This window comes from Pleurodeles waltl, chromosome 12 (assembly GCF_031143425.1).
Source record: "Pleurodeles waltl isolate 20211129_DDA chromosome 12, aPleWal1.hap1.20221129, whole genome shotgun sequence".
Classification (NCBI taxonomy): domain Eukaryota; kingdom Metazoa; phylum Chordata; class Amphibia; order Caudata; family Salamandridae; genus Pleurodeles; species Pleurodeles waltl.
In genome coordinates this window covers 122,179,785-122,197,001 of record NC_090451.1, presented here as the reverse complement: position 1 = coordinate 122,197,001, position 17,217 = coordinate 122,179,785, and positions in this window count along the sequence as shown.

Genomic DNA, 17,217 nt, shown 5'->3' with positions numbered 1-17,217 from the left:
GTCTTTAAAGGGATTCTTATTCACTTTCCTGTGAGGTTATCATTCATCTGTCATGTTTCAAAAAGCCAAACACTGTAGGTTTCCCTTTGAACCCAAACCAAAGGGGAAGGAATTAGATAGATTAGTTGTTGACAACAAGCTCTTAACATATTTACTTTGTAAACTCTTAAATAAACTGGATAATCCCATTCTGAACAGCTTGACATTGGTAAAACATTGCTTAATTCCCCTACATTAGAAACTAAGGGGGTCATTCTGACCCTGGCGGGCGGAGGTTGCCGCCCGCCTGGAGGGAACCATCATTTGGCCGCTCCGTGGTCAAAAGACCGCTGGTGCCATTCCAACTTTCCCGCTGGGCCGGCGGGCGCTACCCAAGGTAGCGCCCGCCGGCCCAGCGGGAAAGAGGCCTGCAACACTGAAGCCGGCTCCGAATGGAGCTGGCGGTGTTGCAGGCGTGCGACGGGTGCAGGTGCATCCGTCGCGCTTTTCACTGTCTGCTAGGCAGACAGTGAAAAGCATGCTGGGGCCCTGTTAGGGGGCCCCTAGACACCCGTTACCGCCAGCCTCTTCCTGGCGGTGACAACCGCCAGGAACAGGCTGGCGGTAAGGGGGTCAGCAGCGCCGCCATGGCGGATTTGCCCAGCTGGGGGAAATCCGGCGGGAAACCGCCGGACCCGGTTTTCTGACTGCGGCTTTACCGCCGCGGTCAGAATGGGCAGGGAAGCACCGCCAGCCTGTTGGCGGTGCTTCCGTCATTCGCGGCCCTGGCGGTCTTTGACCACCAGGGTCAGAATGACCCCCTAACTGTCAGCAGGGATGACATGTTGTGCCTTGCTCATCGAGTTCCTTTCAGCCCTTGGATCTCCTGATCTTCTCATCTCTTTTCACCACCATCATCACGTCAAAATGAACCATAATAAATCTATTCTTTCAGGATAGGGAATACAAATCCCTGCGTAGACTCAGGTTGAACTTTTGCCACCTTTCTGGGTCTGATGTTTTGCTTTTACTATCTTATTCCTGTTAGTTTTCAGTGCTTTCTCTGAATCAATTTGTAAAAAAGTGCCACTTTTGGCATGGTTACACCCCACTTTTTGCCTGATACTGATGCTATCTTGACTGAGAGTCTGCTGGGATACTGCTAACCAGGCCCCAGCACTAGTGTTCTTTCCCTAAACTGTACCATTGTCTCCACAATTGGCACACCTCGGCACACAGCTCAGTACCTTGTAAAAGGTATCAGTAGTACCAAGGGCTCTGTGACCAGGGAGGGTCCCTAAGGCCTGCAGCATGCATTATGCCACCCTAACAGACCCTTTACCAAGAACATGCACACTGCCTCTGCAGATACTGTGTGCTGGTAGAGAGGAAAAGGTTAAGTTGACATTGCACCCCTTCCAGGGTGCCATGCCCACAAAGCACCGCCTTTTGCATAGGTAAGTCACCCCTCTAGCAGGCCTTGTAATATGGCACATGTCCTGCCTTTCTACATACATGGCACCCTGCCCATAGGGCTAGCTAGGGTGTACCTTAGGGGTGACTTACATGTAGTAAAAGGGGAGTTCTGGGCCTGGCAGGTAACTTTAGATGGCAGGTCCCTGTGGCAGAAAACTGCGCACACAGGCCCTGCGCTAGCAGGCCTGAGACAGGTTTAAAAGTCTACTTCAGTGGGTGGCGCAAGCAGTGCTGCAGGCCCACTAGTAGTATTTAATTTACAGGCCCTGGGTATAGAGATACCACTGTACAATGGACTTATAGGTAAATTAAATATGCCAATTAGGTGTAAGCCAATCATACCAACTTTAGATGGGAGAGCACCTGCACTTTAGCACTGGTCAGCAGTGATAAAGTGCTCAGAGTCCTAGAGCCAACAGCGAGAGGTCAGAAAAACCAGGAGGAAGGAGGCAAAAAGACTGGGGGTGACCCTGCGTAAGGCAAAACGTCCAACAGTCACTATACTACAGGTGAGGGAATAGCTGCATGAGCAATATGCCCCTACAGTGTCTAAGCCCATTCTTAGATATTGTAAGCGCAGTGTGGCCATATTAAATACATGGGCTGAGAATTGGTCATTTTGAACTTCACAGCCCCATGATGGCTTCACTGAAGACTGGGAAGTTTGGTATCAAACCTATCAGTACAATAAACCCACACTGATGCCAGTGTTGTATTTATTGTACAATGCACCCAGGAGGCAACTCACAGATGCCCACTGTATTTTAACCAACCCTTTAATGTAAGGCTGACCAGTCTGTACCAGCCTGCCACTAAAAGACAGGTTTCTGACTTCATAGGGGTGAGAGCTTTTGTGCTCTCTGAGGCCAGAAACAAAGAGTGCTCTGTGTGGAGGTGCTTCACACCTCCTCCCTGCAGGAACTGTCACACAAAGGGAGTGGGCACAGGAAGGGTGTAGCCACGCTCAGGGACCGTAGCCATTGGCTGCTGCTCTCTGACCCCAGTAACGCCTGCAAATCTAGGATTTAAGGGCTCCCTGCACCTAGCTCAACTGATTCCTGGCGACCTCAATACAAAAAGAAAGAAGAAGGATTGCTAAGCTGAACCCCCAGCAGTGAAGACTCCAGACGACAACTGACTTGACCTCAGTCCTACCGGTCTGTCTACAGCTTCAAGGACTCTGTTCCCAAAAGGCGACGCATCCAGCAGGACCAGCAACCTCTCCAAACCCCAGAGGACTGCCTGCCCACCAGAGGATCAAGAACTCCTGAGGACAGCGACCCTATCCAGAAGAAACCCTTCAAAAGGACTCCAGCACTGCCCTAGATACACAAGTCCTGCCCCCTATGCACCCGACGCCCACAGCCCATGTCCAGGTGGCCCACCGGTCCAGAGCAGGTCACCAGGCAATTCTGACCTTGTGTCCACCCTGGATTGAACCCTCTTGGCCAACACGACGATGTCTGCAGTCTAAATCCAGAGGACTCCCCTGACTGTGAGAGAACTGGATGAAGATAACCGACACCTAAAGGTACCAGGCACTCCTGCATCCACAGCCCTCTGGCCTTTGGGAATCCGACCACCGGTCCAGCAGCAACATTCAGCAGGCGGCCTTCCTCCTTGCCAGCCTGTGGTTTCCCAGAACCAACACCCTAGACCCAGCCTTCAGCATCTCTGTGACCCCCCAGGGTCCCCCTATTGAAAAGCATTGGGAGCCCGACACTGTGATTGCACCCTGCACCCGTCCGCCCCTGTGCTCCTGAGGGTGTGTGTTTGGTGCTGATCTGTGCCCCCCCGGTGCAAACCTAATCCCCTCAGGTCTGCCCTCCGCAGTCGCAGCAAATTATCTGCTAGCAGATCTGTTTCTGAGTGCCCCCAGTCTCAATAGGATCCCAATCTAAATCCAATTTCAACCTTGACCTTTGCACTTGGCCGGCCCTGAGTTGCTGGTCGTGTAAATTTGGGTCATCCTAATCCACGACCAGTGGACATCCTAATTCCCAGAGACTGGAACTGTAAGTTGAGTACTTACCTCAAAACTGCACTAACACTTCCCCCTTCCCCAAGGACAGTTCTGAAAATTGCACTGTCAACTTTTAAAAGTGAAAAGTATTACTTGCCTGTAAACAGTTTACTTTGCCAAATCTAAACAAAGTGCTATTGATACATATGTTTGATACTTACTTGCAAATGTACTTACCTGCAACAAGATCCTTTTGGGTCTAGAAATAAAGTAACAAAATATACTTTTCCAATATAAATACATTGGCCTGGAGTTCGTCATTGAGTGTGTGCCTCATTTATTGACTGTGTGTGTGTACGACAAATGCTTTGCAGTACCCTCTGATAAGACTAACTGCTCAACCACACTACCACAATAGAAAGCATTAGTATTACCTACTTTAGCCTTTCTTAAGGCTCTGGGGAATCCCTAGACTCTGTGCACACTATGGTCCTCATTATGACATTAGCGGTAAGTACTTCTTACCGCCATGCTGACTGCCACCAACATACCGCCACCGCAGCGGATTACCGCTACCCATATTATGACACACACATAAGAATCCGTCACTATACAGCCACACAGACAAGTCCGCCAGCCCAAAGGTCTGTGATAAACTGGCGGTATCCAACCCCACATGTTACGCCAACAGAACTACACCCACAACATTATAACGCACGGATACCTGCGGCAGACATTCAATGGCAGTAAACCATTGGCGCTACATACCACTACGCTCAAAATACACACACGCATACAAAACAACACTACATTGGACAATTCAAATAACACACACCTGACACCCATACACACACCACACCCACACACCCACACCACTATAAAACACACACCCACATTACCCACAACCCTTCATGACAATAAACAATAAACAAGTGCCACAAGAGAGATAGTAAGACCACAGACAAGACCACAGCCATACACCACCATCACCTATACACCATCCACGCACCTTACATCACACACCCCAACACATCACCCCACACACCCTCACTCACACCACACATTCACTACACCAATGGCACCACAACAACACCCAGGTTCTCAGACGAGGAGCTAAGGATCATGGTGGAGGAAACCACCCAGGTAGAGCCACAGCTATTCGGATCACAGGTACAGCAGACATCCATTTCTATGAAGATGGAGCTATGGCGGAGAATCGTGGACATGGGCAACACCATGGGACAGCACCCCAGAATAAGGGATGACATCAGGAAGAGGTGGAACAACCTACGGGGGAAGGTGCGTTCTGTGGTAGCAAGACACCAAATAGCTGTACAGAGGACTGGCGGTGGACCCCCATTTCCTCCCTCACAACTATTAACATGGGAGGAGCAAGTCTTGGCAATCATGCATCCTGAGGGCCTGGGAGGAGTAGGAGGAGGAGTGGACTCTGGTAAGTCAAATCTCTAATACTATAACCCTCATACCTGCATTTCATCACATACCCCCACCCTTACCCTCACTTCCATCACACCACCACCTCCCACACACCCCACCATCACAACCCACCCCTCCCACTACCAAGCCCTACATGCTCTACCAATGCATGGAGCACCACCACAGACCTGCAAGGACACCTATCACTAAAGCATGCACACTACAGGAAAACAGCAAGCCCACCAAATAACTACTCACACAAGGCAAAACTGCCAGGGCAATAACAACCATAGAGGGCAACACACTCATGCACAAGATGTCACATGCATTTACATCCCCACAGGTCCCCCAGCCAACGTCACCGGAGAGGAGGTGCCAGCAACATCCCCCCCCAGAAGAGGCCCACAGTGATGACAGCAGCTCTGGATGCCTGGATCTGGATGACCAATCTGGCCCATCAGGGGTCTCCGGACAGTCGGTTATCCAGGCACAGTGCCATATCACCAGAGAGCCTTCCCCCTCAGGAAACCCCAGCACAGTACCCACCCAGCGGGCCCATACCTCTGTCCCCAGGACATGTCTATCAACAGTGTGTCCACCACTACAGGGACCTCAGGCCACCCCACAAACACAGGACGATCAGGGACCTGGGGGTCAGTGGCAGTGGGCACACGGTTCAGGGGACAGAGGCACAGGACAACAGGGAAGCTGGGAGGACTGCTGTGCGACAGGGGAGGACAGGCCCAGGGAACCCACTCTCCACGAGGCCCTCTCCAACATCATGGGAGCGTACCATCGTTCCCAGGAGACGATGGGCCAAATACTGGACAAGATGCAGGAGAACATGCGGCTGCAGGAGGAACAGTATTTGGGGAACTGAGAGGAACTCAAGTCCATCAACACCACCCTGGTCACCATTGTAGGGGTTCTGAAGGAACTTCTGAACACCAGGAGGGACACTGTGGCACAACAAGGGGCCCCTGACACTAGCCTGGATGATGAACAGCCCTCCACCTCTACCGGCGCTAGTGGACAGGAGGCACCGCCACAGGACACGACACCAGCAGCACACCCCCTGGAGATGGAGAACCACCCCGCAAACGGTTCCTGAGATACAGGACAAAGACAGAGAACAATGCCAAGACACCCGCCAAGAAATGAGACCACCCTGAATGTCATCCTTCATCACCCTGTCCATCATTAAACTGCCCTAGCTCCACTTCCTATGCCCTTTTGGACAATGCAACTGTGAAATAAATAGACTGGTCTCTGCCATGGACATTCCTCCACCACCATCCCTGACCATTTTACAACCCCCTCCACTAATTTGCACTTAAATAAACACCCTTGAATCACATAACAATCTGGAGTCAGTCTGTGCTTTCACAGATGTGTATTTACAATAACTAAGGAAAATAGTAATGTCGATTGTATTGTCAACATACCTATGTCACACAGCTCTAGTCCATGAGGTAATATAGCAGAGGTCACACAGAGGGACCCACATCTGTGAAATGGAAAGGCAAAGTGACAAGTCAGGGTCCATACACTGGGTGAAAGTGACAAACATATGATAGGTCTAACAATTGTAAGAGATGTGGGAGGCAGTGACGTCTTCTTACCTGTGTCTCACTGGAAGTATTGCTGGATAACTGTGTTTCTGTTGTCGATATCCTCTTCTTCTGCCTCCTCTTCTTCACTGTCCACAGGCTCCACAGCTGCCACAAGACCTCCTTCTGGACCATCCTCCTGCAGAAAAGGCACTTGTCGTCGCAAAGCCAGGTTGTGCAGCATGCAGCAGGCCACGATGATCTGGCACACCTTCTTTGGTGAGTAGTAGAAAGAACCACCTTTCATATGGAGGCACTGGAACCTGGCCTTCAGGAGGCAGAAGGTCCTTTCGATCACTCTCCTAGTTCGCCCATGTGCCTCATTGTAGCGTTCCTATCCCCTTGTCCTGGGATTTCTCACTGAGGTCAGTAGCCGTGACAGTTTGGGGTAACCAGAGTCAACTGCAAATGTTGAGGGACAACTGTTAGACACACACTAACCCTTAGGGAAAACCCAGACCCAGACAATCATTCACACGGTATAGGGTCCTTGTCCTCACCTGTTAGCCACACACGGTGCCTCTGGAGTTGCCTCATCACATAAGGGATGCTGCTATTCCTCAAAATGTAAGCGTCATGCACTGAGCCTGGAAATTTGGCGTTCACATGGGAGATGTACTGGTCGGCCAAACACACCATCTGCACATTCATTGAATGGCAACTCTTCCGGTTTCTGTACAACTGTTCACTCCTGCAGGGGGTACCAAGGTCACATGTCTCCCATCAATGGCACCTATGATGTTGGGGATATGTCCCAGGGCATAAAAGTCTCCTTTCACTGTAGGAAAATCCTCCACCTGAGGGAAAACGATGTAGCTGCACATGTGTTTCAACAGGGCAGACAACACTCTGGACAACACGTTAGAGAACATTGGCTGTGACATTCCCAATGCAATGGCCACTGTTGTTTGAAGAGACCCACTTGAAAGGAAATGGAGTACTGACAGGACCTGCACTAGAGGGGGTATTCCTGTGGGATGGTGGATAGCTGACATCAGGTCTGGCTCCAACTGGGCACACAGTTCCTGGATTGTGGCACGATCAACTCTGTAAGTGATAATGATGTGTCTGTCTTCCATTGTCAACAGGTCCACCAGTGGTCTGTATACCCGAGGATGCTGCCATCTCCTCACCTGCCCCAGCGGACGTGCCCTATGGATGAGAACAGCGAGCAGAGAGTCAGCCAACTCTGAGGTATAATAAAAAATATTTATTGCACACATTTGTCAATACGCAATGTGCCTGCCACTGTGTGTATGTAAAGCCTAGATAGGTGTGACACATTTAAAATTAATGCCATGTGGCCTCCTGAAATGGCGGCTGCCTGACCTGTAATGTGGGACAAGGGGATATGAGGTAACTGCGCTGGCGTTCTACACCGTTGCATTAGGCGGTCAAAGACCGCGGCGCAATCCTGCATTGGTTAACATTGGACCCTATGGGTCCCAGGAACCAATGACGAAGTACGCTGGCGGTGACGGTACTCACCGCCACGGACGTGACCGCCATTTTCTGTCTGTTCACTCACTTGATACCTGACCTTTGACAGGAGAGGACCTACACTGCAAGTGCAGCTGTAACCTCAGTCTGGAAGCGACGATGGTCTGGGTAAAGGGCCCCTGCCTTCACTTCGGAGGAGTTGGAGAAGTTAGTGGATGGGGTCCTCCCCCAACACATGCTACTCTACGGTCCTCTAGACAAACAGGTGAGTACACTGTGAGCATGCTGTATGGGCAATGCCTGTTTGGAGGGGTGGGGATGGAAGATAGAGGGGGGAACTGAGGCCTGTATGAGCGGACGGTGAGTGTATGTGCGTCAGGGCAAGGGTGGGTCAATAAATGTGATGGTCCGGACGGTTAAAGATTATCCTTTTCCCCTGTACAATTCCTCTAGGTCAGCACCCAACAGAAGAAGGATATATGGTGTGTGCGCCAAGGACGTCCGGACCATGGGGGTCCACCACAGACTGAGCACCAACTGCCAGAAAAGATGGGAGGACATTCGCCGCTGGAGCAAGAAGACGGTGGAGGCCCAGCTGGGGATGGCCTCCCAACGTGGGAGGGGTGCCCGTCGCACCATGACCCCCCTGATGTTCCGGATCCTGGCGTTGGCGTATCCTGAGTTGGATGGGCGCTTGAGGGCATCACCGCAGCCACAAGGGGGTGAGTACAGTCTCATTCAGCTGACTCTGCGCGCATCACGAGGTGTCTGAGTGGGGGAGGTGGGCTGTGGGTTCCCCTAGGCCAGGGCGAGTTTTGTAGGCAAAGTTCCCTTCGTGTGGCAGGCTAGGTGGCACCCCAACCCCACCAGTGGTAAAAGCCAACTACACCTAGTGAGGCTCCTGTGACTTTCAGGTGTGCAGCAATTGGGCATAGGCCTTCTACCCCATGTCCCTGTGATTAATTAGGGAACTCTAAGTGCATGGTGTAGTGCAGAGGGCTGCTGTGTCTGTAGTGTCCGCCAACGGTAGCGGTATTGCATGCACTGAACATGTCTGTTTCCTCCCTGGCCCTCCCCCCCTTTTTGTGGTCTCCCTGTTCTTGTGTCCATTAGCATCATCAGATGGAGGAGCAGTGCCACCGGAGCAGAAGGGAGCTGCATCCCACATGGCCCTGGAGGGCGAGACAATGGAGTCTGAAGCCACCAGTGGGACGGAGGGCGAGGGGAGCTCCACCACGGGGACAGGAGGTGACATCAGCGACAGTGACTCCTCCTCTGATGGGAGTTCCCTTGTGGTGGCGGGCCCCTCTGTGCCCCCCACATCAACAGGTGCAGCCGCCACCCCCCCTACCAGGACCCCCGCCCAGCAGCCCCTCAGCGTGTGTCCCGTGGCCGCTCACCCAGGAGGGTGGGCATCTCCTTCGCCCCAGGCACCTCAGGCCCTGCCCCAGTCAGCCCTGCTGCCCTCAGTGAGGAGGCTATTGACCTCCTGAGATCCCTCACTGTTGGGCAGTCTACCATTCTGAATGCCATCCAGGGTGTTGAGAGGCAGTTGCAGCAAACAAATGCATACCTGGAGGGCATTCATTCTGGCCAGGCATCCCAACAGAGAGCATTTCAGGCTCTGGCCTCTGCACTGATGGCAGCCATTGTCCCTGTGTCCAGCCTCCCCCTCCAACTTCCTCCACCCAGAACCAATCCCCTGTACCTCAGCCCATCCCAAGCACATCATCAGACCAGCATGCACACACCTCAACACACAAGGGTGGCTCTGGCAAACATAAGCACCACACATCCCACAGGCACTCACACAAGCATCATGCCCATGCACACATACCAACATCCACTGCCTCCACTGTGTCCCCCTCCTCCACGTCTCCCTCCTCCCTCCCTGTCTCGTCTCCACTCACACCTGCATGCACTACATCATCTGCCACTACCTCCATCACCAGCACGCCCATCACCACACACAGCTCATGTGCACTCACCACCCCCACTACCATTCACACATCCCTTGTGTCCTCTACCAGTGTGTCGGTGAGCCCTCCTCCCAAAGTACACAAACGCAGCCCCACACCCACTCAACACCCATCCACCTCACAACAGCCAGCAGCCATGCACCTTCACCCAAAGTCAGCAAACGTACTCCTCCTACAACCACTACCTCTTCCTCCACTCCCAAACCCCCTCCATCTACCCGTCCCAGTGTGTCTAAAAAGCTTTTCCTATCGAGTGTTGACCTCTTCCCTACACCTCCCCCCCCATCCATCCCCTAGGGCCCGCCTTTCCAGGTCCCAACCCAGCGCCTCAGCCACACATCACCGAGCACAGTGGTTCCAGCAATTTTGAGCTTTTGGAGTGCGCCAAGCAACAGGGCTGCCAGTGTTCCATGGAGCGAGGGCAAGGACATTCCATCACCTCCAAAAGTCAAAAAGTTGCTCACATCCCAGAGGGAGAAGGCGAAAACACCTGCCACCAAGGGCTCAGGTAAAACAAAAGTAGATAGTGGCAAGACAGCTGCGCCACCATCCAAGGTGGGGAAGGGCCAGAAGATCAAGGGCAGGTCCACGTCAACGCCAACATGCACGGCGGACAAGACCGCCACCAGCACCGCCACCAGCACCGCAGTCACTGATCCCGCCACCAGCACCGCAGTCAGTGAGCCCGCCTCCAGCACCGCAGTCAGTGAGCCCACCACCAGCACCCCAGTCAGTGAGCCCACCACCAGCACTGCCACCCCAAAGACTGCCGCCAGCACCGATGCCACAGAGCCCGCTGCCAGCACCGATGCCACAGAGCCCACCGCCAGCACCGATGCCACAGAGCCCACCGCCAGCACTGATGCCACAGAGCCCACCGCCAGCACCGCTGCTAATGAAACCGCCACGAGCACTGCCGCTAATGACACCGCCACCAGCACGGATGCTACTGAGGCAGCCGCAAGCACCGCCGCTACTGACACCGCCACCAGCACCGGCAGCGGCCCCGCGACATTCTGAGTCAGTGGCACCACCACAGGCATGGCTGTCATCCCCAGTGGTTAGCCGTCCGAGGCTGGTGGTCAGTTCCAGGAGCCTGGGCAGCTTGTATGTCGCACCACCGTCAGTGGAGTGTCACATCCACTACCTCAGTCCTTGGCAGGATGAAGCACTCTGGGCACCAAGCCCCCTCCAGAACCAGTGGAGAAAGACATCCACTACCTCAGTCCTTGGCAGGATGAAGCACTCTTGGCACCAAGCCCCCTCCAAAACCAGTGGAGAAAGACATGCACTACCTCAGTCCTTGGCAGGATGAAGCACTCTGGGCACCAAGCCCCCTCCAGAACCAGTGGAGAAAGACATCCACTTGAGAGACTGTGGCTTTCCACTCCCCAGGATGCAGCAGTGGGCAACCCACCCACTGGAGAGACTATGGCTTTGCACTCCCCAGGATAAAGCAGTGGGCAACCCACCCACTGTAGAGAATTGAGAGACTGTGGCTTTGCACTCCCCAGTATGCAGCAGTGGGCAATCCACCCACTGGAGAGACTTGAGAGACTGTGGCTTTGCACTCCCCAGGATAGAGCAGTGGGCAACCCACCCACTGGAGAGACTTGAGAGACTGTGGCTTTGCACTCCCTAGGATAAAGCAGTGGGCAAACCACCCACTGGAGAGACTTGAGAGACTGTGGCTTTGCACTCCCCAGGATAAAGCGCGGGCAACCCACCCACTGGAGAGACTTGCAAGACTGTGGCTTTGCACTCCCCAGAATACAGCAGTGGGCATGGAGCTCCCTCGTGGAGCTGGCGTTGTGCACTCATCCGGCTTAGGTGCCCCCACTTCCCTTCCCCCTGAGTTGCCAGTTTCATTTCGATCTTATGCCCCAGCAATGTTCTCTCCGTTTGGAGTCTGGTATCGAGTGTGGGCCTCACCCATGAATTTGGGCCCAGTGGTCCACGGACTATGAATAGTTCACTATCTGGACTTGTATAGTTGGTGTACATAATTGTTTATACTGTATTTAAAGTTTTGACTAATGGATTTTTCATTATTACAATCGTTCAACTATTTTTTTTTTGTCATTGCGTTATTCCAGGGAGGTATGGGGGGTGTAAATGTAATGTTGCAGCATGTATTTGTGTGTATGTTGTTGTGGGTGAGCGTGGGGGTGGGGGTTTTGCTTGTTGCGTGTGTGTGGTCACTCTCTTTTCCCTCCCCCCTCCCCTGTGTTGTAGGTGCAGTGCTCACCGTGGTCGTCACCGCCGTTGTTGGAGCACGAATACTATCGCAGGGAGTATTTGGAGTTCTGGCTCCATGGCGTCCTGGTTCCCCGTGGTATGTGTAGAGGTGAGTGTTTTCCCTTCCAAGTCCTGTTTCCGCTGTGTTTTTGTTTGCGTTGGTTCCGCTCCGGAAAAGGTGGCGGATTGGCCTCTCATAATAGTGTGGGCTGTACATTGTCTCCTGCCTGTCTGTTGGCGGTGACCGCCATGCTGTTTGTTTGTACCGCCATAGCGGTCGGAGTGTTAAAGTGGCTGTCTATGTTGGCGGTTTCCGCCATGGTCGTGATTCCATTTTTTTTACTGCCGGCCTGTTGGTGGGCTTACTGCTGCTTTAACACCGATCCCCAGGGTTGTAATGAGGGCCATGGTGGTGGAACTCGACCTCACCCCTTCCCTCCATCTTCAGATAAAGGAGCTAAGGTCCCTCTGTGGCTTAAGAAAAATTAAAACTGGTTCCAATCCTTCCAAGATTCAGCTCCAGGAGGTCTTGGCAGAATATGCAAAGGAACATCCTGTGGAGGGAAACCTCCCCTCAGATGAGGAAGGTGTTAGGGATCAGGAGGATGCACTCCACCCTACTAACCTAACTGGGGAGGACAGGTCCCCAAAGTCCCTGTCCCCAAAGATAGTGCTCACAGGATCTGGGTCTCCCACAGGGGAGTCCAGCTTCTCTGGGAACATTGAGGGCAGCCTCAATGAAGAGAACCTCCTTTTAGCAAGGATGGCCAAAAGGTTAGCCTTCGAGAGACAGCTCCTGGCTATAGAAAGGGAGAGCGCAGAAATTAGCTTAGCACCCATTAATGGTGGCAGCAATACAAGAGCTAGGGACAAAGAGCACTCTGATTCTCCTAACATCCCCAAAGGGATTATCTCCAAGTATGAGGATGGTGATGACATCACCAAGTGGTTCACAGCCTTTGAGAGGTGTTGTGGGACTAGAAAATTGGAAAATCTCATTGGGGAGCTCTCCTTTGGGACCCGTTCACTGGTAAGTGTTGGGGTAGGCTTCTCACACTCATTTGTGCAGATGCTGAATCCTATGACCACATCAATGCTACCCTGATTGAGGGCTTTGGATTCACCCACTGAGGAGTATAGAATTAGGTTCAGGGGGCTCACAAAACCTCGAGCCAGCCCTGGGTTGATTTTGTAGACTACTCAGTGAAAACACTAGATGGTAGGATAACTGGCAATGGTGTGCATGACTATGATGGGGTTTATAGGTTGTTTATGAAAGACAATCTTTTAGGAAACCCTAGCACTGCACCAGTTAGTACTGGTATAGCCAGTCTCCAAGTGGGATCAACAGTGTGCACAGAACAAATCAGGCTTCTCACTATAGCTACTTTAGTCTATGACAGTGGGGTAGATGTTGCCACTGTTTCTGTCTGCCCCCCTAATATGAACAAATAGAGACAGAATTTCTTGACTAATTGGACAACAGTAGAATCTCTGAGGGATACAGGTGTGAGTGTCACTATGGTGACAGAAAAACTGTTTTCCCCAGGACAGTATCTGACTGGACAACCGTATCCAGTCACCAGTGTTGACAATGTAACTAAGGTCCATTCCATAGCTATGGTGCCCTTAGAATGACGAGAGGTTGCTGGCCTGAAACAGGTAGTGGTCTCTTCTGCAATCGCAGTGGAATGCTTGCTAGGTAATGATCTGGAGTCCTCAGCTTGGCCTGAGGTAGAACTCAAGACCCATGCACCCATGCTGGGAATCCCTGAACTGGTGCGTGCGAAAACTAGAGCACAAAGTCGAGCACAGGGTGAAAAAGAAGCGTTGGAGCCTGGAATAATTGCCCAACCTTCCAAGAGAAAGGGCAAGAAGACCTGGGGACCAGCTTCTAAACAGCAACAAAACCAAGACTCCTCATCTCAGGATGAAGTCTTAGCCTCACAGAGCCCATGAAGCAGGATCCTTCTCAGGTAGAGCTCTTGGGCCCAGGGGGTCCTCAAGGGACAAGCTGTGCCAGGGACAGAAATCCAGTCCCACTCTTGAAGTCCTTTGGCAGCAAGCAGCAGCACAGGAAAAGGGAGATGTCAGTGGCTTCCACAGGGTCTATGGGGAGGAGGGACTCTTATACAGTGAGGCCAGAGACCCTAAACCTGCTGCAACCAGGAGAGTGGTAGAGCTTCAGCAGTTTAGGGAGTTTCTCCTCACTCAACCCATGACATCCCCTTAGCTGGGCATCTGGGTCAAACTAAAACATGGAATAGGCTTGTCAGCCATTTCTACTGGCCCAACATGTCCCAAAAGGTGAAGGAGTTTTTTAGCTCCGATGTCACCTGCCATGCCAGTGGTACGGCAGGTGGACACCCAACCTCCCCCCCAATTACACTATTTGTGGTGGGGGGTTTCTTTGAAAGGGTCGATGTGGACATTGTGGGTCCACTTGAACTACCCACAGTCTCAGGAAATCAGTACATACTGGTAGTAGTGGATCATGCTACCAGATATCCTGAAGCAATTCCCCGTAGGTCTGCTACAGCTCCAGCAGTAGCCAAGGCCCTTGCTGGTATCTTTACTACAGTAGGGTTTCCTAAGGAGGTGGTTTCTGACAGACACACAAACTGCATGTCAGCTTACCTAAAACACATGTGGAATGAGTGAGGTGTGACTTACAAGTTCACCTCACCATACCAGCCCCAAACCAATGGACACCTAAGGATAAAAGTAATGAGTCTTCTCAAGGGCCCAAACCCTGCTCAGGAGGGTGGGCCAAGCCTCTTCACAATCTTCACATGGGTACAAGGATAAAACCATTGAATAGCATGATCATGGGGCTCCTTGAACAACTCAAAAGGAGGTGGGATGTCCGCTTGCCATGCTTTCTTTTCACCTACAGAGAGGTACCTCAGAAGGGAGTAGAGGCCAAGCCCTTTTAAACTTCTGTTTGGCAACCCTGTTAGGGGACCACTTGCACTTGTGAATGAGGGTCGGGAGAGACCTCTCCATGAGCCTAAGCAAGATGTAGTGGGCTATGTGCTTGGCCTCTGCTCAAGGATGGCTGAGTACATGGAAAAGGCATTTAATATCCTTGAGGCCAGCCAACAGCTGCAGAAGCAGTGGTATGACCAAAAGGCTGCACTGGTGGAGTTAAAACCAGGGCAAAAGGTATTGGTTCTGGAGCCTGTGGCTCCCATGGTGCTCCAGGACAGATGGAGTGGCCCTTACCCTATCCTAGAGAAAAAGAGTGAGGTCACCTATTTGGTGGACCTGGGTACTAGCAGGACACCCTAGCGGGTGAACTATGTGAACCACCTCAAATTCTACTGTGGCAGGGATGATGTAATCATGCTTATGGTTAATGATGAGGATCAGGAAGCAGAGAGTGAACCTCTCCCTGACCTCCTGTCTAATGACCCTAAGGATGGGTCAGTTGATGCAGACACCCTCACTGCCCAACAGCAGGCTGACTGCAGGCACATCCTACAGCAGTTTGCAGGGCTCATCTCCTTGACCCCTGGATGGACCCACCTGGGTACCCATGATGTGGGCACAGGAGACAGTTTACCTGTCAAGACCAAGATCTATCGACAGTCTGACCAAGTCAAGGAGAGCATCAAAGTGGAAGTCCAGAAGATGCTGAATTTAGGGATTATTGAACCCTCTAACAGCCCCTGTGCTAGCCCAGTGGTCTTAGTCCCCAAACCTCATTCCAAGGATAGAAAGAAAGAGATGAGGTTTTGTGTGGACTACAGAGGTCTCAACTCTGTCACCAAGACAGATGCACACCCTATACCAAGAGCTGATGAGTTGATAAACAAATTAGGTGCAGTCAAATTCCTTAGTACCTTTGACTCAACTGCAGGGTACTGGTAAATCAGAATGTCATCCGGAGCAAATGAAAATACTGCATTTTCTATACCTGGTGGGCATTATCAGTTCACTGTTTTGCCCTTTGGTTTAAAGAACGTCCCTGCCATCTTCCAAAGGTTGGTGAATCAAGCCCTGGCTGGCTTGGAGTCCTTCAGTGCAGCATATCTTGTTGATATTGCTGTCTTTAGCGCATCCTGGCAGGATGACCTTGTCCACCTGGAGAAGGTTTTACAGGCTCTGCAATCAGCAGGCCCCACTAACAAGGCTGACATCTAAATGCCAGATAGGCCAGGGCACTGTTGTATACTTGGGCCACCACTTAGGTGGAGGCCAAGTGCTACCGCTACAGCTAAGATCCAGACAATTCTGGACTGGGAAGCTCCAAAAACCCAGGCTCAAGTCGGGGCATTCCTTGGCTTGACTTTTTACTATAGAAGGTTTGTGAAGGGGTATGGGTCCAATGTGACCCCCTCAAAGAACTGACTTCAAAAAAGATGCCCAAAAAACGTAAACTAGACTCTTGCCTGTCAAAGTGCCTTTGATACTCTGAAGGAGGCAATATGCACAGCACCAGTTCTCAAAGCCTCAGACTACTCTAAGTAGTTTGTTCTGCAGACAAATGCCTCAGAACATGGGATAGGAGCAGTCCTGTATTAGACAAATGATGTTTGCCTTGACCAGCCTGCTGCTTTCATTAGCAGGAGGTTACTCCCAAGGAAGCAACTATTGAGAGGGAGGCCTTTGCTGTCGTTTGGTCAGTGAAAAAGTTGAGACCATACTTGTTTGGTACTCATTTTATTGTTCAAACTGACCACAGACCTCTTAGATGGCCAATGGAAATGAAAGGTGAGAACCCTAAACTTTTGGTCTGGTTCATCTCCCAACATGGAATGGACTTTGCAGTAAAACACAGACCTGGGACCACCCATGTCAATGCAGGTGGCCTTTCCAGGATTTTCCACTTAGACAATGAAGACTCGTTTGGTAAAGGTTACTCTCATCCTCTTTCATTTGGGAGGGGTTTGTGTAGGAAAGTGCCCCTTTTTGCATGGTTACCTCCTAACTGTTTGCCTGATATTGATGCTGAATTAACTGGCAGTGTGCTAGGATCCTGCTAACCAGGTCCCAGCACCAGTGTTCTTTCCCTAAACTGTACCATTGTCTCCACAATTAGCGCACCCCTGGCACACACCTAAGTCCCTTGTAAAAGGTACCAGTGGTACCA